Source organism: Talpa europaea (assembly GCF_964194135.1).
Source record: "Talpa europaea genome assembly, chromosome: 7".
In the NCBI taxonomy this organism is placed as follows: Eukaryota; Metazoa; Chordata; class Mammalia; order Eulipotyphla; family Talpidae; genus Talpa; species Talpa europaea.
Window position 1 is genome coordinate 46610608 of NC_140074.1, and position 22715 is coordinate 46633322.

Here is a 22715-nt window from a genome sequence, read left to right on the forward strand (position 1 = left end):
ATGTGCAGAATTTACTATTTTTTGGTAGACACAATAATTCATAATTCAGTAAAACAAGCAAAATTTGAGTTTCCTTTCAGAGGCAAGATGTTTTACTGCTCATGTGTCCTTTTTGTTTTTCATTAGCTTTAGAGGGATGAAATCATTGCCAGACTTTTATTTGAATGACTTCAAAGTTCTCCAGGCATCCAAAAGAAAGACAAGAAGGAGCTTCTGTGAAAGAGTAGCATGCCTAAGATGATAAAACATGTTTGCAGGCTTGGGTACTTCGAGGATTGTAGAAGGAACTGTATATGTAGATACACATTCTACGTCATGTATATGTGTAATATAAAAATATATTATATAAAAAATATGTAAAATAGATTATATAATGCACATTTTTAATAAATTAGACTTCTACATATTTTATTATATATGCATACACACCCCCACACACAATTAGAAAAAATATATTTTCATATGTAATATTATATATTAAATATAGTGTTATGTATATATAGCATCATAGTATTATGTCATAAATAGTATTATGTATACATTATTGTGTATATGCAGATACTATGTATATACATACACATGTGCATCTGATACATTTCTGAAATGTAGCAAGGATTTTTTTATCTTCCAGAAGACAAGTTTCCATAACTGAAAAGATTTTATCAATTCAAAGGATCTTAGCTACACAGCATACCAGCAGCAGTTAGCACAACTATAATAAAATATTTTTTATTGTTAATAATAGCATTTATTGAATTTTTAATATATGCCAATACTTCCCTATGCACCTTATATGCAGCTTCTTATTTAGAACTTGTAATATCCTTATATTATGATCATTTTGCCATTTAACAAAAGAGGAAGTTAAAACAGAAAAGATAATTTATTTATCTGAAATGACATAGTTAGGAGATTTGATACTTGACTCTGCTCTTTGGATTTCTGATTTCCTCTCATTTCACTCAATTTCACTGTTCTTTAGTTTCTTCGGATGTATTGCATTCACATTTTCTTTTTGATCTTGCAATTTTCTCAGAATTTTGTATTTTGTTACTTGTTTTGCTTGTACTTTTATACACAGCTCCACAACATGTCAGAACAAGGCTGGGACAAACTGCACTTTCTCATGCAACTTCAAATTTTGCCTTTAATGAAAAAAATCACTTGAGTCACACAAATTGCCTTATATCTCAAGAGTTTCTTGAAATTCTATCCATTTTAGACTGATAGTTTAAAAGGTACATGATTATCCTGTAGAATTCCTATTACTGGAAATGATTACCCTGAGTATTTGACCAGTTAAGCAGAAATTCCAATTAAAGTGGGGAATCATACAATATGATTCATATTTTTATCCATGTATATTTATGCACACACGTCATAAAATGCACACACACCTTACACATTTTATTTAAATGTAAAATACAGATATGTAGAGTTTTGACCAATCAATACACATCTGAACATCAATCAAGCTGCTTTTATCATAATGGTTAGAATTTGGCATCATTAGTCAGAATGCTTTATTATTTTTATTGTGTAAACCATGCTCACAATCTATTACATACATTTCCCACCTTTGGCTTATTAAAAAATTAATGAGACTATAACGATACTTGCAAGCAGTTTCAAAGAGGAGATGTTACACTTCTGTTCATCACAATGTGATAACGTTTTTTAGTAAATCATTTTTATTGTATCTTTATGAAGAATTCAACTTAGTTTACAGAGAAATGACAATTCTTTTTTATTGCTCTTATTCTCATATTTCATCTTGTGAAGACTAGCTTAAATGGATTTTGGAACAAACACAACTGGTCCTTACTAAGCAGGTGGACTAACAGGCAATAGCAGCTGTGGGTAGTTGGGGTAAAGGAAGCTTGTAGCCACAAGTGGGGAGCGCACCAGGGAGCACATGTTAACCAGGGAGTGAACTGTCTCCTTGTAAATGCATGGGGGAAGTTAAATGAAGCCTCCTATTCCTGCCAGGAAAAAAACTTTCCATTCATTAAATCTCCAAAACTAGGACAGGAGAGCTATCTGGGATAGGGGAATCCCCTCTCCACATTGACCCCCCATGTTATGGAATGTTACTTTAAACATGGACTGCCACCAAATAGTTTTTAGATTTTACCTATGTAATTTTCATAAGTCTTTTCACTTAGTCTACTTCTTTAGAAATTGCTGGTGGTATTCCTAGAGATTGCCACACATTTTATATTTTCTGTTTCAAAACTGGTTCTGCATTTATAGGCAATTCTCAGGCTACCCAAGAAATTTAATATTTTATATACCAGTATTTCTCTTATTAGAAATTTCATAATTCAAAAGCCATGTCTAAAAAATGATCTTTTTGACCAAACAGGGCAGCTAAATTTAGCAATGAATTGATAGATTTTTATTTTCAGTATCTTTGTCTGGTAATTGAAATTTCTAAATCAACTAGTTCCTTTGGCCTCACCTAGACATCGCCTAAGTGCGCTTATTTCACAGTCTGGTTAGCATAGTATCTGGTTCACATAAACACATCTGGAGCTCATTTGCAAATTCTCACACTAAACACTAAATTAAAGTATGCTTTTGATCGATGAAGTCTTATCAAACCATAAATCTCCTCCATGATGGTAATAAGAGCTCTAGTCCTATAAAACCTTTGTCACACAATCATGAACTTGACTACTTTTCCCCAGTCCATTTCATGTCTGCAGGCAAAAATATAAATACATTCCCCAAACTTTCTTGCTCCAACTCCAGAGGTATCAAAAGCAGTGTGTGATTGAAATGAGCCCTGGGTGATTTGTTGTTAATGTCTTTTAAGAAGCCCATGAAAATCACAGTGACTTAAATTGAAACTCATGAATCTGTTTTAAAGTCCACATACATCTGAAACTTGAAGTTAAACTTGAAGGTCACATGAAACATAAGAACCAGAAACCCTGGGGTTTCTTAGCATGTTAGTTATTCTGGTTCTGTCAGTTCTGTGTGACCAGGCCAACTCCCTTTGGAACATTGATTTATGAAAGGACATCTAGTTCTGTCAATCAACTTCTGCATACACTAGTAGAATCTCAGAATTCTTTAAGAAAGGTTGGGTGAACAGTTTGCAGTTTTTTAATCTCTAATACATGACTTTTTCTTTTTCTGGTTTCCAAATATTGACTCTGATGCACTAAGGGTCTGAGAGGACGCTTCTTTTAAACATACTTTATCTTACAAGACACTGCCTTGTTTTTTGTGATCAAAGTACCCTGCCAGGCACCTTACTACTTTACAGGGACCTGTAGGATCACGCTGGACACCATTCTTTTGGTATTACCCTCTTTGTTGCATGTCCTGGCAGTGGGGCGTATGTGGGGGACCCTTCCTGTTCCCCTTGCTGCTGGCGTGTCCTCTTCCACTGGGAAGCTCCACAGTGAGGCTCAGAGTCCTCGTGATGACAGCTGCATGGACATTCATAGCAAAGTGGAATAAAGTATTTCTACATGGAAAATATCACAAAGCAGCTTCCTTTGCTAGATGTAAGATAGAGACCTTAAATTGATAATTTCAGTTTCCAATTTCTTCCACCACCCCTCTTGTTGAACAGATGCTGAATATCAGACCACAGTTGCAAGACTGAGGCCTGGTTACTGGGTCAGGTCACACTCCTTTCCATGTTGATACTTAAGGTGACTTAAGTCATCTTCTCCAGTAGACTTCTAATTGCTGCAACCAATAGATTTTTTGGGGCCTCCATTTCACACCTCCATTTTATTTACTTATTTTTTTAAAAAAATTATTTATTTATGCATACAAGAATTGGGTTATAGGCCAGAGGTGTGTGTGTGTAGGGGGGCAGTTTGAGAGGATTCACCAGAGAGAGAGTGGGGAGCAGAACTGACAGATTGACTGAAATACACCTAAGGGGAGCAGCAGGTGAGTCAGGAGAGGTCTGCTGCACCATGTGGGTTAACTCCCTGGCTGGGGATCAAACTCATGCTGCAGTGGTGGCCAATAGCTTCATAGTGCTGAGACTTAACCTGTTGTGCCACCAGGGAGATCCTCATACCTTCATTTTATAAACTGAGTTTCATTTCATTTTACTCATTTGTTTCCAGCTTTATTGAGATGTAACTGTAACTGACTTATGTATGATATTGTGTAAGTTGGATGGCTTCTAGAGTCTCTGGGATGGAGGAAAAAGGAAGATGTTTGTCAAAGGTTAAAAATGGAAGTTATAAGTAAGTTCTACAGGTAAAATATAAAGTACAGTGACTATAAGTAACAGCCCTGTATCATATACCTGAATGTTGCTAATAGAAGAAATCTTAAATGTCCTTATGCCACACATAAAACAATAGTAATTATGCCATGTTGATGTATTAATTAATCTTATTTATTTTTGTTGTTTTTGTTTGGCTGAAATAGTCTTGGCTTCTCTGAAAGAAGATTTTGATTTTATGAGCATCCCAACTCAACAGAAGTGTCCTTATGGATCTCAACCACGTGGTAAATTGAGCTGGGTTTTTTCATGAAAATCTCCTCAGTCTCTACTCCATGGGGGATTTGGCCAACTGTTTGCTAACTGTGGCAAGCTATATATGAGTACCACTAAGAGTCAGACCCTGACACTGGCTCCACTAGGCCTACAGGCTACCCACGATTACCTGGTTGTTTAATTGAGAAAGTTAGTCTTAAAGAGTTTAAGGAACTTGCAAATTCTGATGCTACGCCATACTTACTGCATCTCCCTATGCCTTTGCATTTGGGATATGGCATACAAGTCATAGAATTTTTTGAGAAAACTATTCCCCAAGAAGATGGGAGAAATGACCACTATTGACTTCTTTTACTCTCATTCATTAAGCGACAGGCATTCAAGTTCTCTAGATTGAAAAACTACTAGAAAACTGGAATTCTTTTAGCTTCTTATAGAGAAATTTTGTCTTGTTTTCATCTATTTTCTGTTAAGAAAAAAACTGTCTTATATTACTTTTCAGTTTGTTTGAAAACTGGGTGGCATCTCATTTTAAAATGACAACTTGCATTGCTCAGTCGTAAGAGAATATTTCTTAGAATTATAGACTGTGGGGTCCAAGAAACACAGTCCAGTTCCCCCCATCTGATGCTTTAGTCTCATCAGTCAAGAGACTGCCCAGCTCTACGACATTTGTATCAGACCACTCCCTACTGCCTGTACCAAACCATGCCATTTCCAGCACATTCTTATCACTATAGTTGCTTCAGTGTTGAGTTTGAAACTTGTGGTTTTGTCTGTACCTTCTAGAAAGATATGATGATGTCTCATGTCTCTTCCACATGGAGATCTTGCAGAAACCTTCATGACCCTGTCTTCCAAATGTGAAAAAAAAAAAAAGACACTTGCAAGTCTTTTTAAATTTTTATGAAGCACTTCAAAAAATATCTTGCTTGAAATGTCTTCTGATGTAAAGACAGTAAGTGTTTACTTATAGGAGAGGAAAATGAGACTCAGCAAAGATAAAGGAGCCAAAATCTGGCTTTTTCTTCTTTTGGCCCACTTACTAGAACTCCTATCTCCAACCTTTTCTAGGTTTTTCTTCAATCCTGTACAATTTCTCTGAGAACCGTAGGCACTTCCCCAACTTATAATGGTATTCATATTCTCAGGACTAAAACAAGTGATCACAGCTATTTCTGATTAATATGGATGGATAGATTATGTTCTAGAAAGACATAGCTTGTACATGGAGGAGTCCTTAGATAGCAGAAAAATAGACAAAAAAAAATGTTAGCCGAAGATCGCTGGGGGCTACACTAGGGTGGTTTCCTGAAGATGCAATGATTATATGTTAAAAATATTATTTCAGGGCCTCCCTGGTGGTGCAAGGGGTTAAGCACAGCACTGTGAAGCTATTGGCAGCCTCTGCAGCACAAGTTTGATCCCTGGCCAGCCAGGGAGCTGTCTACATGGTGCAGCAGCCCTCTCCTGTTTCACCCGCTACTCCCCTCAGCAGTGTATTTCAGTCAGTTTGCCTGTTCTGTTTTCCCACTCTGTCTCTGGTGAATCCTCTCACCCCCTGCACCTCTGGCCTGTACCCCAGTTCTCATATGCATAAATAAATAAATCTTTAAAATATATTATTTCAAACTTCATCTCTATGTACTTATGTCCCATCTTACCAGGCAGTCCATTATATCTTCAATATTTCTGCTTCTCATAAATCAAAAACAAATTAACAGGAATTTCTCATGCACAACTGTATCTCCATTCCCACTGCTCTACATTAGCCCTTTGTGATATTTTTCCTGGAAGACTGAAATATCCTCCTTATTGTTTTCTGTAACTCCAGTTACTCCCTCTTGAAAATTCATAAACTGCATTGCTTTATGATTAGCCCATCTAAATTTAAAGCTAACCATTCTATTTTGTACTCAATATGCTGAAATTATCTCCCCTTGTATGGAAATTATCTCCCATTATATGACTTTTAAAATTTTCTCCAAACTCTCAAAAGATCTTTATTATTTCTTCTTGAGTCTATATGACTAGGAACTATAATTGTTCTCTCACTGTAGGTTGACTTTCCCCCATGCTTCTATGTTCTTAAACACACAGTCTTTTTAACCCCTTTTTCTGGAATTCTAATAGTTTCTTTTTTCAAAGATCCAATGAAATCTAAACTTCATGAAAAAGCCATCTTGAGTTCTTATTTATTTATTTATTTATTTATTTTTGTGGGACCCTCACTGGTGGCCAGGGAACGAACCGGCGCTGCAGAGGCTGTGGGCAGCCTCGCAGCCCAGCACTCAACCGCTGCGCCACCAGGGGAGGCCCGAGTTCTTATTTTTTACCTTTCTCAACTCTATTACATGTTTAGAACAGTCACTATTGATTTTTTGTGTATTTTACTTTCCCAAATATACTGTCATTCAAGGATATTCACTGCACATGATAGAACAAAGAGATTATGGATTGAACTCCAAATGTTAATAAATTTCTTTATTCATTGTGCATATCTTCAGTATATGTTTGTCAGCGCGTACTATGTGACAACTAAGAATTTCAAGCCTGGTGGGGGAGATCTGCCCAAAAATAGCTAAGTTTTTTTTATTTTTAAGGATGCTGAATCTCTGATTTATTAGAAAGCATGGTTTAGATTATTTTATAAAAAGAACTCAAGCTGCTCATAAACAGCACTGGGTTTGCTGGAGAAAAAATAATTCTCAGCCTACACAGCACAGGACACAAAGACATCTCATCTTACACAGTCTTTGTGAAAGAGCATGCAGTTGAGTTTTTGTAAGACAAAAAAACAAACAAAAAATCCAAACTCCACATACTGAAAAACGTGTCCACAGTAACTACAGCACACCCCTTAAGGAATAAGTATGTATTTATAGGAAGCAAAACAAAACTTTCCTTAGAGAAACCACTTTCATGAGATGATTAGGTTGACTTGGGTTTTGTTTCTGCATCTGCACTTGGTGGATGAAGATACCATCTTCAGTGTGTTCCACGTCATCCATTTCATATATACAAGATGATGCTATTGCAAGCATAGTTCTCTCATTACTTAAGGGAAGGATGCTCACTGCTGGGGCACGTGGAACTGGCATAATTGCTTGTTGTTAAGTGGATCTGAAACATCTACAAATGCATCAGAACCACCTGTGGCTAATGTATTGTGGATGTTGGGAAAGGAAATAGCAAGTTTAATTCAATGTCTAAGAATGATATGGTTGAGATAAATCAGGGCTGGTGGATCTATGATCATTTTTATATGATGCTTCTTCTAGTGCCTTTTTCATTTATCTTGCTTCTATTTTTCTTAATCATTTAAGCTTTGGTCTCTTACAGACTACCTGGATCGTTAGTGAAAATCCATGAAAACATGATGCAGCTAGGGCCTCCCCGGTGGCACAGGGGTTAAAGTCTCAGTGCTTTTGCCAGCCACTGCAGCATGAGTTCCATCCCTGCCTGGAGCTAGTTCACATGGCACAGCAGACCTCTTCTTTCTCTCCTGCTGCTCCCCTCAGCAGTGTATTTCAGTAGATCTGTGTGTTCTGCTCCCCACTCTGTCTCTGGTGAATTCTCTCACCCCCTGTACCTCTGACCTACACCCAAGTTCTTGTATGCATAAATAAATAAAAATAAATCTTAAAACAAATAATGCCCTGGGAGTGGGCTTCTTTAAAAAAGAAAAAGAAAGAAAAGAAAATATGATGCAACCTAGAACTTGAGAAAAGAGAAAAATTTTTTTCATAGCATTCTGATCCTGGTTTTCCTTTCCTTATTGGCCAGCATAGAAATAATCAATTCCTTTGATGCTTTCTGTCTCTTTCTCTTTTGCTTCAGTGTTGAAGACACTCTTTTATTTCCCTTCCTTTTAAAGATAAGCATACAAGACCCTGGAATTCTGTGGTTTTTATGTTAAAAATTATTGTCAAAGGGAACAAGTGGTAAACCAAGAAGAAAATTCAGAAAGATTCAATGGGAACAGGTCATCAAATCTGTCTTTAGACTTCTTTTGGGATATATTTTGTTGTACCATTATACTTCTATTCTCATTGGTATTTTTTTAATTTTATTATGATAATATACACAAAAATTATTTTAACCATTCTCAGGTGTACAGTTTTTTGGCAGTAAATACATTCACACTGTTATGCAACTATCACTACCAACCATTTCCAGAGCTTTTTTATCTTCCTTAAATGAAGCTCTGTGCCCACTAAACACTCAGTCACCATTCCTCCCTGCCCTGTCTCCCTACCTCTAGCCCCTAGAAACCACCATTCTACTTCTTGTATTTATGAATTTGACCACCCTTGTGTATTTTGGTGAATGGACCAATTCCACTGGGTGCATTGTTCCTGAGATTTCCCTATACCAATAAGCAATTCTCCAACTCCAGCAGGGTGTTCAAGAATTCAGATCAAGGGCCTCTCCAGTGGCACAGCGGTTGAGTGCTGGTTGCGAAGCTGCCCACAGCCTCTGCAGCGCTGGTTCAATCCCCAGCCGCTGGGCGAGCGTCCCACATGGCGTGCAGACCTCTCCTGCTGCCCGCTGCTCCCCTCAGCAGTGTATTTCATCAGTCTGCCTGTTCTGCTCTCCGCTCTGGCTCTGGTGAATTCTCTCACCCTCCTGCGCTTCTGACTGTGCCCAGTGCTTGTATAAATAAATAAATAAATCTTAAAAAAAAAAAAAAGAACAATGATGTAAAAAATATATTAAAAAACAAAGAATTCAGATCAATTCTGACACTATACGTAAGGATTGCATCCAATGCCACAGGCAAAATCTCAGTCTCCCAAGACCTTTACTTCAGACAACAGCAACAAATCCAGGCTGCCACCTTACTTCTGGCCAAGCAGCTATAGTTACACATCACCATGTTCCCCTCCTCAGACTTTTGGTAGAGGTAGCAAGCCCTAGATTGTTATCTGTGCCTTTGACTGACATGCTATAAATCAGGATTTAAGGACACCCAACTCAGGTTTGATTAACTTGCTATAAAGGCACACAGAAGTCATGAAACCAGTTTACTTATTAGATCACCTATTTACTACAGAGAATCCTAAAGGATATGAATTAACAGCTTGATGGAAGAGATGCATAGGCTAAGCATGGAGCTCCACATTTTCTCTAGACACGCCTTTCTCCCCCAAATCTTCATGTGTTCACCAACTCAAAAGTTGTCAGAAGTGCTTCCTCTTGGGCTTTTATGGAGGTTTTATTACATAGGTGCAAGAGATGAAATCATTGACCACTGGGGATTGAAGTTCAGCTCCAGCCCTTCCTTCTGCCCAGAAATCTGGGAGTAGGACTGAAAGGCCAGCCTGCTATTCAGACTTGCTTCCCTAGCAACCCCCCCACCCCCACTCCACTCAGGTATTTTCCTAAAGTTACCATTATTGACATAGTAATAAACACCTTTAACATTCTCAACTCTTATGAAATTCCAAGGAGAGCCTTGAGCCAGGGACAGTAGATGAAGATCAAACATGTATGAGAAACATAGTTGTTGATCAGCTGATTGACCAACAACTATATTTCTTATGAATCACAATATCTCACCCCAGTACCTCATTTAAGTGAGATCATACAGTATTTGTCCTTTTATGATTGACTTATTTCACTTAATATGATGTTTTCAAAATTCATCCATGTTGTTATGTCAGAATTTCTTTTCAAAGCTGAATTTTTCATGCCATTGCATGTTATATTTTGTTTATCCATTCACCTATCAATAAACCCTTGCATTTCCTCCACCTTCAGGTATTGTGAATAATGCTGATATAAACATGGGTATACAAATATCTGTTTAAATCCTTATTTTCCCTCCTTTTATACATATGTCCAGAAGTGCTATTGATAGATTGTAAGGTAATTCTATGTTTTTTTTTTTTTCAGGAATTGCCATAGCTTTTCCCATAGTGGCTACATATTTTGTGTCCCTAAGAGCAATAAACAAGAGCTCCAATTTCTCCATATCCTTACTAATGCTTATTATATTCTTTTTTTTAAATAATAGGTGTGGGGTGGTATCTTATGGTTTCATGGATATTTATGATGATGACATTCATCAAAAACCTCTTCTTAAGACTTCACTTCTTTTACTTTGCTCCATGAAGGGTTTTGTCCCAGCATGTTATTGGGGCACAAAAGAAGTCATAAGTCATCTTACACCCCTTTATTCTTCTCAGGCTGGAAGAGTACTCAAAACAGCATTAGTGGGTTAGCAAAGGAAAAACAATCAATTTAATAGCATATGTGTGGAGAATTTACATGGTTGTAAATTGTAAAAAAGAATGAAGTAGACCAGAACTAAGGAATGAAGGACAGAGAAGAGGATACTTCACATGACAAGAAAGAAGGGGTGACCCCATTGTTACTCTGAAAGTAAAGATGAGATTCACAGATGGAAAGAATATGTTCACAGATAAACCTAGAATGGGGTAAGATCCCCCAACTACGTTCTTCAAGGTCATAAAAGAGAAAGCAATGATTGCTTCCTCCATTAGAAAAAGGACAGGGGGCTTCCCTGGTGGCACAAGGGGTTAAGATGCAACCTATGAAGCTATCCACAGCCTCTGCAGCATGAGTTTGATCCCTGGCCAGGGAGCTACCCACATGGTGCAGCAGACCTCTCCTGACTCGCCTGCTGCTCCCCTCGGCAGTGCATTTCAGTCAGTCTTCCTGTTTTGTTCCCCACTGTGTCTCTGGTGAATTCTGTCATCCCCCCTATCCCATACCTCTCACCTGTACCCCAGTTCTTGTATGCATAAATGAATAAATCTTCAAAAAAAAAAAGAAAAAGGACGGAAGTTTAGGACATGATAATCTCCTCTTCCGTTAGGGAAAGGCAAAGGTCTTAGGCAAGAACAAACTCTTCTCCTAGCCTTCAGGACCCTTGTTGCTGTCAACCCAAAACATTCTGTATAATCTAACTCATGGTGAGAGATCTCAAAGGGTTATGGCATCTTGACTGACCTCTAGCTCCTTAAGAGACCTAATCTAGGCCTTTTGAGAAAAGACTGTCTGACTCATCTGGGGAGACTGATCTCACAGTGTCATTCTAAAAAGTCATATAGGACAGAATAGCAGATAATCTTTATGAGAAAGAGTTTATTTAGATTCTGTGATCTCCACACTTATGCTGCCATTCACAGTTGGCCTCCTTCCTCCCCAGTAGGATCTTTGTAGAAAATTTCCCCACATCTCTTTCTATGACCATATTTGACATTAGTATAGACTTGAATCTACTTAGCATTAAGAACCTCTTTATTGTCATTCAAGCATTCATGAATTTATCCTTCTATGCATTTATTTAGCAATTAGTTGTATATTTCTACTCTCAAGTTTCTGGCAATTCTTGGTAGTCTCTTTATTGCTTATGGTAATTAAGGAAATACAATAATGAAATACTTGGACAGTTTCCCAGTGATTCAGGGTCCAGGTTGGTTCTCTGAACATCTTTTTTGGGAAGGCCATGTTATGTGGGGTACAATGCATTGCCTCTTTATCTTAGAAATGAATGTTCTCATATATGACTCAAGGTAGCATTTTGAAGTGGGACCCAATATTTTTAGAAGTCTATTTACACAGCATAAAGTAGTCCACTTAACAGTGGAAACTATTCATGTCTTTCTAATATTGCAAATAACATATTGTGAGCTAAGGAGGCTGAATAGATGTTAAGTAGTATAATATGTGAAAACTAAAACTGTGATTGGCTACCCCAATTCCCTGGATTTTATGATTTTTAAATGTGACTACATAACATTACTGTAATAATTTTATTTCCTTCTTTCTTTCATCCTTCCTTTTGTGTGTGTGTGTGAACAAGGGGAAAATAAGATTGACAGTGAGAATTACCGCAGGCAATGTTTTGTTGTTGTTGTTAGATTTCAGGGTTATAACTAAATAAAAGGTGGCATAATTTTGCATCAATGTCTCCCCAAATAAATCTAGGATTTTCCACCAAGCTTTGTTCTCAGAAAATCATCGTATCTCATTCTATAAACATTTCCATGTGTAATTAATTTAAATATAACATCAAAGAAGCAGACTTAAGATGAAAAACACACAATAATCTTCCACTCTAACATATTTGACCACAAACCAAGGGCATATTTTGGGTTTTGTTCTTGTGATGATCACAGGATTTATCTTTATGTGGGTGTAACTTGGGCTATTTTCAATGCCTGGGGTAACATGATGTACATTGTAAAATAACGCAATAAAATAATTGAACATATTACCCTGTCTCTGCACATATTTACACTTGTATACACAGTCGCATTAAGAGGGCTGGGAATGCAGCAACCTCAGCTGTAAATTATTATCATGACAATGCTGGCTGCCAGGGCTGCTCTCACACTGAGAAGCAGACTGGGTGTTCCGCGGGGATGAATTGCCTGAGAGTCAGCTGAGAAGTGACTGCAGCTCATAGAGTCTGTGGACTTAAAAGAAACAGGCCTGTGGAACAAGACAAACTAACATCCAATTCTTTGCCAGCAGGAGTTTTATAGAAAGCACAAAATTAGTGGCAGACAGAGAGACATTCTTCTGAGGTTAGCCTTCAGGGAACAAACCCAGCCATGGCCATTCTACTGATCCTCAGCAAAGTGAACTTGGTTGCTCACATTTGTTCTGACATCTAACATGACAAAGAGATACAAAAATCTGGTCATTTCCTGCAATCCAGAAAATTTGGTTAAGTGAAATGAAATGCTTTAGAATCAGAATGTTAGGAAGAAGCAAGATCAAGATGATTTGAGAGCCAGAGTTTGGAATTTGGAATCTCAAATCAGAACAGATGATTTTCAAGACAACTTTGGAATATGGGAATCAGATGGAGGCCTGTAGCCACTTTAAGGAGAGGCAAGAAACTTCCAACTTCCTAGTTTCTTTTATTCACATTATAAATACACCCTGAAATTAGGTTGCTGTCTATTTCTCTCGTGACAAACAAGGTTCATCTAAGTTTGTGCTCCATGAAAAGTGACTGTAAGAACTTTCCTCCAGATTACAAGGGCAACATTGGTTTGGGGAACCCTAGATCGAGGATCCAAAGAACACAATCTGAACCATAGCTCCTCCACTCACCATCTTTGATGTCATTTTGGTATTTTAGAAATCACCTGCTTTGGTCTTAGTTTTCATTTCCTGGGAAAAGGCAACATTTTCTGTCATCTCTAACTGAGGACAATGTGGAAATGTTTTTCAAGCTCTTACTCAGAATTATCTTTATTTTAAAGTTGAAACTTATTTCTCAGTAATAATCCTTTAAAATTCCTTTCATAGTTGAGTTGGAAGTTTTAGGGACTCTGTCTAATGAATGTAACTTGTTTTCAGCCTCTGGTAGACTTCTAAATTAGTGTCATTTGGTAGGACAGAAGTACCCACTATACCATACAAAGTCATGGTGACTAACAACAACACAAGTTTATTTGTTGTACATGTAAAGTAGGTATTCCTTTTGGTGGACTCTGCTCCAAATGATAATTCAAGGGCCTGGTTTTTTCTCTGCTTTGGTTTCATTATCTTCAACATTCAACTTTCAACAATGATACATATGAAGCCATTGGAAAGAGAAAAAAGATTTGGCAGAGGAGGTTTTTATAAGCTAGCCCTGGAAATAGCGTATATCCCTTCTGCTCAGTTTCTATTGGCTGGAACTCAGCTTATGGCCATCCACTTGGCAAGGATGGCTGGGGAATGCACTTGAATTTTGAGCCTGAGGAGAAGATGAAATGGAATTGGTGAACAGTTGGCTAGTTTCTGCTGAAATTTCCCATCTGTATAACATATATAGTACGTGAATTATAACACAGTTATACATTTTGGTACATAGATAGTACTTGTTGATTATTTTGAGGATAGAAATCTCAAACTTTCCGGCCTCCCCGGTGGCGCAGCGGTTGAGCGCTGGGTTGCGAAGCTGCCCGCGGCCTCTGCGGTGCCGGTTCGATCCCCGGCTGCTTCCCGGCCACCAGAGGAGGGTCCCACATGGCGCGCAGACCTCTCCTGCCGCCCGCTGCTCCCCTCAGCAGTGTACTTCGGTCCTTCTGCCTGCTCTGCTCCCCGCTCTGGCTCTGGTGAATTCTCTCACCCTCCCGCGCTTCTGACTGTACCCAGTGCATGTATAAACAAAAAAACAAACAAATAAATAAAGAAAGAAAAAATACATGCCTCTATTTAAAAAAAAAAAAAAAGGTCTAAAGAAATCTCAAACTTTTCACATATTCCCCAAGGACATTAAGAAAAACCTACATTTAGTATTAGTGGGTGTGTATGAGTTTTTGAAAGTTATGAGCAAGGAATGGCTCTGATTCAGTCTTATCTTTTCTTTTTTGTCTTTTCATAGGAGTTGGTCGAGTTGATTTGGTTCTTGTGGAAAGGAAGGAGGGTTTTGCTCTCCAGTGGTCGACACAAGAACAATTCAATGATCCCTTGAGTTTGCTTTGGTGGGTAATAGTCTCTGGAAAATTGCCCCTTTAGGTGTAAAGGCCTATAAGAAAGTACAGACCCTGCTATTGCCCTGTGATCGCAAAATTTCCTCAAGTTTTGGAGAGATGTGTCAACTGTCAAACCATTTATGTATAAACTGCAATCTCATGGACTAACTTTCTAGTAAAGGGAGATTCCCTGGTCCAGGGCTAGCCTCAGAAAATAGGTCTTGTTAGTGAATAAATGATTCTGTGGTTCCTGAACATATATGGATATAGGACTTATGATATGAGATTACCATGAACTCAAAGAAACTGGCCCAACAATGAAAGGAATCCTAATATTGAATTATAATCATATCTAAGTACCAAATAATTGCAGTTCAAACAAGATTTTTATAAATAAATATAACAATGTTGACTTGTTAGCTACAGGCTCGCACATATTTTTATACCTCATAAATTTATTTAACAATAACAAAACATACATGTGGCCAGAGAATGATTTTGTGTACTGGAAACATTTCAAAGTAAATTCATTTCTTATTCTCAGTGAGTGAGTGACTGAGCATCAGTTCATAAACTATAGTGAAAATTAAAGCCTGTGGAAAAGTATGTTCAAATTCCCAATTTCTGGCTCCCCAGCCCTTGCAATAAATTTGAATCAATAAATATGGGTTGAGGCCTGGGAATTGGAATTAGTCCCACCCATTTTCTGTTATGATTTAATGCACAAAGAGTTTTCTGTGACTTTTAACATAATAAACTATCTCATGATTACCATGATCAAGAAAATGAACATTTGCTCCTTTTATTTATTTCAGTAAATCAGGAAGGGTACACTGGATTTAGATCAAATGGCTGAATTTATCATTGTAAGAGATGATCTGATATACCCCTAATGATTTGGTACCTACTGGTCCAGGTGCCAGAAACGTTATATTCATCATGTCTAAATCTCACAGCTTTGAAAGACTGGTTTAATTGATTTCATTTTTTAGGTGCTGAAATTGCCATTCAAAGTAACTTTCTCAAATCAGATCTTCAGTAAGAAACAGAGTCCAGATTTGGATCATGCTGTGTTTGACTCTAGTACTTTACACTTTTATTTGCTCTAGATGAAAATAGGGTGCTCCAAAGGGGTAGAATGATAGCTAAGAGGGATCAAAAGCAGAAGATGTGGGAGGGAGCTGAGGAAATGGCAGAGGTAAAAGAGAAGGTTAAAGATGGCAGGAGATGGAGAACAATAGGCAGTTGAGAAAACAAGAAAGCCATGTTGAAGTTCTGGTGATTACAACTGATCGAAGACAAGATTTCTTGAAGTAGTTTTCTCAGATTTTAATTCTATTTTCTATTAGAATGAGTAATAGAGAGGTCAAACTTATAAGAGCTGTTCCCGTTGTATAGATGAGGAATCTGAGCATCAGTGAGGGTAAGGTATTGACTGAGTCATGTGATTGGTGAGGAAAAGTTTGGGATTATATTCTAAATCTGTTTGCTCTCAAAGCCCACTCTTTCCAACTACTCACTAATAAAATACAACATAGCATTTTCCACACTTATATTCCATTTCTCACATTTATTCTGTGAAATCAGTAGAAGATAAGACAATACCAATAATAAAATTTGAGGGTGCAGCAAATTAGAGGCAAAAATCAGAGAAGACCATGTAATTGAGTATGTGATGGAGGGCCCACCCTAGTGGCGCAAGGGGTTAAGCACTGCACTATGAGGCAATCCACAGCCCCTGCAGCACGAGTTCGATCCCTGGCCAGCCAGGGTGCAACCCACATGGCGAGGCAGACATCTCTTGTCTCGCCTGCTGCTCCCCTCAGCAGTGTATTTCAGTCAGTCTGTCCATTCTGTTCCCCACTCTGTCTCTGGTGGATCCTCTCACCCCCTGCATCTCTGGCCTGTACTCCAGTTCTTGTATGCATAAATAAATAAATCTTTAAAAAAAGAGAATATGTGATGGAGTAAGTATCTTTGTTAATGGATTTTGTACTAGTGAAGGAAAGGGAAACAAAAAAAAAGTGCAAAGAAATGAACAAGGTAAGGAAAAGTTAATAAGGGAAGTGAAGACAACTGATGGGAGAAATAAAGATAATTTTTTTTAACTTTACTAATACCACCATTCTTATATATCAAAAGATTTAAAAATAATGGCTGTACAGTTTTGAAGGGTATAATTATTAAACCTGCTTCCACATATATATGCATTAATAATTATATATATTCATAAATATGTATGAATATATACATGTTTATATACATGTGTATACCTATATGCCATAAAAGCAGAATCAGTGATCCTTTCCTTTAGCTCATACATAGGTAGTGCTAAGTTAACAAACTAGCTGGAGGTGACCTCTATGCGCATGTGTGTCTAGTGGAAGGGAAGCTGTGAGGATCTTTGTGGGGGCTGGATCTGCTGATCAGAATTGAAAAAATCGTCATATTGTGATTACATCTAATTTATGAGAATTACTAATAGGACATAAAGTTAGTATTTATTTTAGTCCATAAGGAGTTAGAAAAGAAGTCCCTTATTATGAAATAATTACTTTCCCAAGGCAGGAAGATAATAATAATTTGAGGTGTAAGTGATTTCCCAATATTCAAAAATCAAATCCAAGGGTATTCCAAAATGAAATGATTATTTTTGTTTTTATAGCACTTTGAATTGTCTGCATTCATATTCTCTAGTTAGAATTTAAAAAAATTAAAAGTTGGTTGTGAGAGAATCTCCAGAGGTAGGATCAAATGTGATTTTTTTTTCTTGTATGTCTTTATTTTCTAATTGTTCCACAATTAACACAGATTAGTAAACAAATTAAAAGAAGTAATTGTTGCAGAATAGATTAGTCAATTCTGAAATTCTGAACAGAACTGATTCACTGGTGAATATGTGGATTGCAGATTAGACCAACATTTTAGATAAAAATTACAATTTAAATTCTATTTTGATTTGAGGTCAATTCAAAAAGACCTCTGTAACTTTCATTTGGTTGAACTACAACACTGATAAGGCAAACCGAAATTTACTATCTTTTCTACTATTATGTGATGCCTGAGACCAGAAGAGGAAGCCAAGAAATTGGCTTCCTTAAGTTTTCTTGGGCTTAAAAAAAAATCCCTTTGTTGAGCTTTAATTGACCTACAATGAATTCCACAAGTTTAAAATGTACAATTTAACAAGTTTTGACTTACCTGTTAAGTCAGACCTATCTTAGCATTCTGTTTCCCAAATGGGTCCCGCTGCTGTGTACATTGCGGAATAGTATGTTAAATTGTGGGTAAAATATATATGTGCAGGTGTCATAAATTTACTATAATTTGTGATATTATAAGAAAAAAAATCCAAATTCTGAAACATTGATTTACAGAAATATTTTAACAGGGTTCTTTTGTGAGATGAAAATTAAAAATCTAGTATTTCCCTTGTGTTAACCATTATCCTAATTGATATATTTGGTTTTCTCGATTCTTCCCTGAATATTTTGTGCATGCTCATATGTCTCCCTAAATCAAATTCCCAATCCAGCCAAATTACCTAATACCTAGTGCTGAAGATTGGGACTGCTGGTCATGTTGCACTCTTGCAAGGAAGTGACTTGAGAAAGTTCATTTCACATCCATGGAAGTCTGATGGGAACTGAGGTCTAAGAGTAATTTTGATATTTTTTATACAATTTGGTTCTGAAATGCCAACCAACTACACCCCTTGGTTTCCTATAAAGGAGTATACGGTGAGTTCCAGTGCTGGGAGAGACAATAGCAACAGCAACAACACCCAAGGCATCACCAGCAACAGGCCGTGTTGGACTCATGGGGACAGTTTATCTGTGTATTGTACTCTATGGAGGGCTTCATTAGCTCAGGCTGCTACATACCATACAACTCGGTGACTTAGATAGCAGACATTTATTTTTCAAATTTCTGGAGTCTGGAAGCCCAGGAAGAAGGGACCAACAGATGTGTTCCTGGTGAGTCTCTGCTTCCCATCTTCCAGACATTGCCTTCTGACTGTGTGATCACACGGCCCCTCCTCAGCGTCTTCAAAGGCAGAAAAAGAAAGATCTGGTGTCTCTTCCATTTTTCAAGGTTGCTAAAGGTACCATTGCAGATCCATTCTCAGGACATCTTCTAAACCCAATTATCTCTGGGGTCCTCTGCACTGTGAAGCTATCTGCAGTCTCTGCAGCACGTGTTCAATCCCCAGCCAAGGAGTAACCCACATGGCGCAGCAGACCTCTCCTGACTTGCCTGCTGCTCCCCTTAGCAGTGTACTTCAGTCAGTCTGCCTGTCTGTTCCCCACTCTGTCTCTGGTGAATCCTCTCACCCCCCACATCTCTGGCCTGTAGCCCACTCTTGTATGCATAAATAAATAAATCTAAAAAAAACCCCAAAACAACCCAATTACCTCTCAAAGGTCCCAACTTTAGGAATTAGAAATTCAGCATACAGGGGCCTCCCCGGTGGTGCAGTGGGTTGAGCACAGTGCTGTGAAGCTGTCCACAGTCTCTGCAGCACTGGTTCAATTCCTGGCCAGTCAGGGAGATACCCACATGGTGCAACAGACCTCTCCTGTCTCGCCCACTGCTCGTCTGCCTGTTCTGCTCCCTGCTCTGTCTCTGGTGAATCCTCTCACCCTCCTGTGCCTCTGGCCTGTACCCCAGTTCTTGTATAAATAAATAAATACATAAAAAGAAATTCAACATACAAATTTTGAGGAGACAAGTATTTTTCCATAACAATGGACAGCATAAAAGAGATTTGAAGTGGTAATTTTAATTATTCACATGGGGGGGCAGTCAGACTTACTAAGTTTAGAAACCAAACTCTTTTAAAACACAATGTCATCTCATTTCTCCACTTTCTAGAGGCATTTAGGTAAATCACAACAATTCTCTGAGCTGCAATTTCTTCATCTGAAATTGATACAGTATTAATGTCTCTCAGGGTTTCTTGAATATCCAATAAGGTAACATATGTACAAGTAGCTTTTAATTATGTATACATTTAAGTTATAGAAAAATAATTTCTAAAATAGAGTAAAGCATGGGTATCTCTTTGAAACTGTCAAATCCCATGTTGAGCTAAAACCTTAGTAAGGTTTTGGAAGAATTTTTACTTTTTTCAGACACAGTTTGCAAGTTCAGTTATATTGATGACATACATATGCATGCATATATACACATATTCATATCTGTGTGTATGTATATATTTGAACTCAAAGGGCCAGAAAGGTTAAATGACTTCAGTGACAGACTCATTAAAGTTTGGGTTAATTTCATCTTGCTTGGTAAGTTTACTTCTTCTCATTTCAAGTTGGCATCAGAATTGTCATCCTGCAGCTGTATTCCACAATCTGAAACCCTCTTCACGTGTCTGGGTGTATATGAATGCACACACATTCAATAGCACTCACAAATGTAACTGCACGTTTGCTCTGAGTGCATAGTCCTGAAATCTTAATATGCTACTTTTTTTCTCTCCATAAACAATACAAAGAAGTTGACAGGTCTGAAAGGGGCTTATGTGAAAAGATAATTAAGAGCTTTAGAGAGTGTCAAGAGTCAATAGCTCAGCACTGTCAGCACTGCAGAGTGTTACAGGCTATAATTAGATGGCATGGAGGTGTAAGGCATGTTTGGCAGTTGATTCCTGCATGATCTCCAACGGAAAAACAAAGAGCAGCCTCCATGAGTTATCAGGCAAAGTGGAGTCAAAGCTTTCAAGGGTCTCTCTGATTTCCCAGGGTGCATCACTTGGTGAAGAGCTTTTATGCCTTTTGATTGACATCTGCATGGGACATTTGGCCTATGTTCATGATTCCCACAATCCTCTTGGCTTCAGGCTGCATCCCACCCTTCGGGTTTATGAATTCAAAGCCATATCTGCTATGCCATGACCACAGCCTGCTCCACATTCTTTGACTTTGGACTCAAAAGTTCGAGTTGACATAAGGCAGAGCTAGTTGATCCTTGATAAGAGGACATTTTTCCAAAGAGCTCTGGAAAAGTCCCAAAGAGTGTCTCCATTAGTAGAGTTGAAAAGTGTGACGGCATTACAAGACTGGGTTGAGATGCCTTAAACACCGAAAGGTTTATAGGAAACAGCCAGTCACATTAGGTTCAAAACTGAAAAGCAAGCAATTAATTATAAAATATGTGTTTGGAAGCACAAAATTCAGATATTCTCCATTATGAGATTTAAATTATATACATAGTCGATGATATTTGTGCTTTAGTATTTTTATTTTGTGGGTGCTTATTTACTCTCTTTGTGTGTTTTTCTGTCGAGTTTCCTGGCAAAACTCTACATTTATAGATTCCAAAATACTGACCTATTATTGAGTCAAATAGTAAATTTCTGGGTAAATCTCTCAAAATTAGCTTAAAAATCTCCAGTTATACAGAAGCCTCATTTGAGCAATAATACGTTATTTAAGAAATTGCATTTTAGTTAATAATATTTAAGTAAAAATGTAACTGATATAAATTGAATAAAAATGTAACTATGACAAAAATGTAGCTATGACAAAAATAAATACAAAGTTAGGACCTACTACTTAAAATTGACTGAAAATCTGCCTGTTCAGCTAAAAACAACATTTTTAGCGGATGAGGATACACTTTTTTCCTCTATGAACTCTGATTGTGAACAAAAATAACCTTACCACTTTTCAGATTTTTTCTTAAAATCTTATTAGAATAAAAAGGTGCAAACTACACAAGAAATTGAAGTCCTCATCAATCTTGTTCCTTCCTCTTGTCCAAGGCAATTACTTCCACAAAATTTAAATAATTTATATGTTTTATCTGTATATCTGTTTTAATAACATTATTTCGTGTTTTAAAAGTTATGTAAGTGGTCAAGTAATGCATACTATTTTGTACTTTGTAGTATTTTTTAATTTAATGCTATATGTTTTCAATGCTCTCTATCCATGTTGATAAGCCATGTGGTTCATGTCTTTTAACTATTGTGTATTATTCTATTTTTTTGATTAATGACAATAAGTGGAAAGGTAGTTTGGCCTGTATTGTGGAGATCTTCAGGGCCATTTTAAAGTCTTTGGACTTCATCTGTAGTGACCAGTATTAAAAAAAAAATAGAGGCTTATAGAATATTTCTCAGCATTACTGACATAAGATATGAGTATCAGAAGATGAAAGTGAGGAAAGTAGATTCATAGGGAAGTGCTTTGTGGGACAGCAGGCTAAGATAACAATTCAGAAAAAAATATGTAATAATCCTATAAAATTAATTATGGCTACATTGGTTAAAATTTAAGTAGTTTCCAATTTTTTCTTAGAAATTCTTATATCAACACTCACATATAGATTGTACAGTTTCTCTATCCAGATGATGAATACAAATTATACTCATTTTGACCAATTTTCCATGTTAATGTAGCACTTGGGGCTTTTTGCTTTCCTTAGAGAACAGAAAAGAAATAAAAATAATTTGATGAGGTGATCATTAAAGAGTACTTGAATTAAAATCTGTTGACATTAAATATTGTACCACTTTTTAAAAAATCATTTACTATGGCTTATTATTAGAGTTGGGTATTCTGAAATGGTTCTCAGCCACCTTTATTATACTTCCAGAACTCAACAGCACTCACCAGCAGCAGAAGTTTAGACAACAGTGCCAACAAGTCCAGGTAAAAGTGTTCTTTATGAAGCTAGCCTTAGGATCCATTGGCACTAGATCATGTGATTGTTTCAACTGTCGAGCAACCAATAGGTTTATAACTGGTTGTTTGGATAAGGGGAAGGGGTCAAGA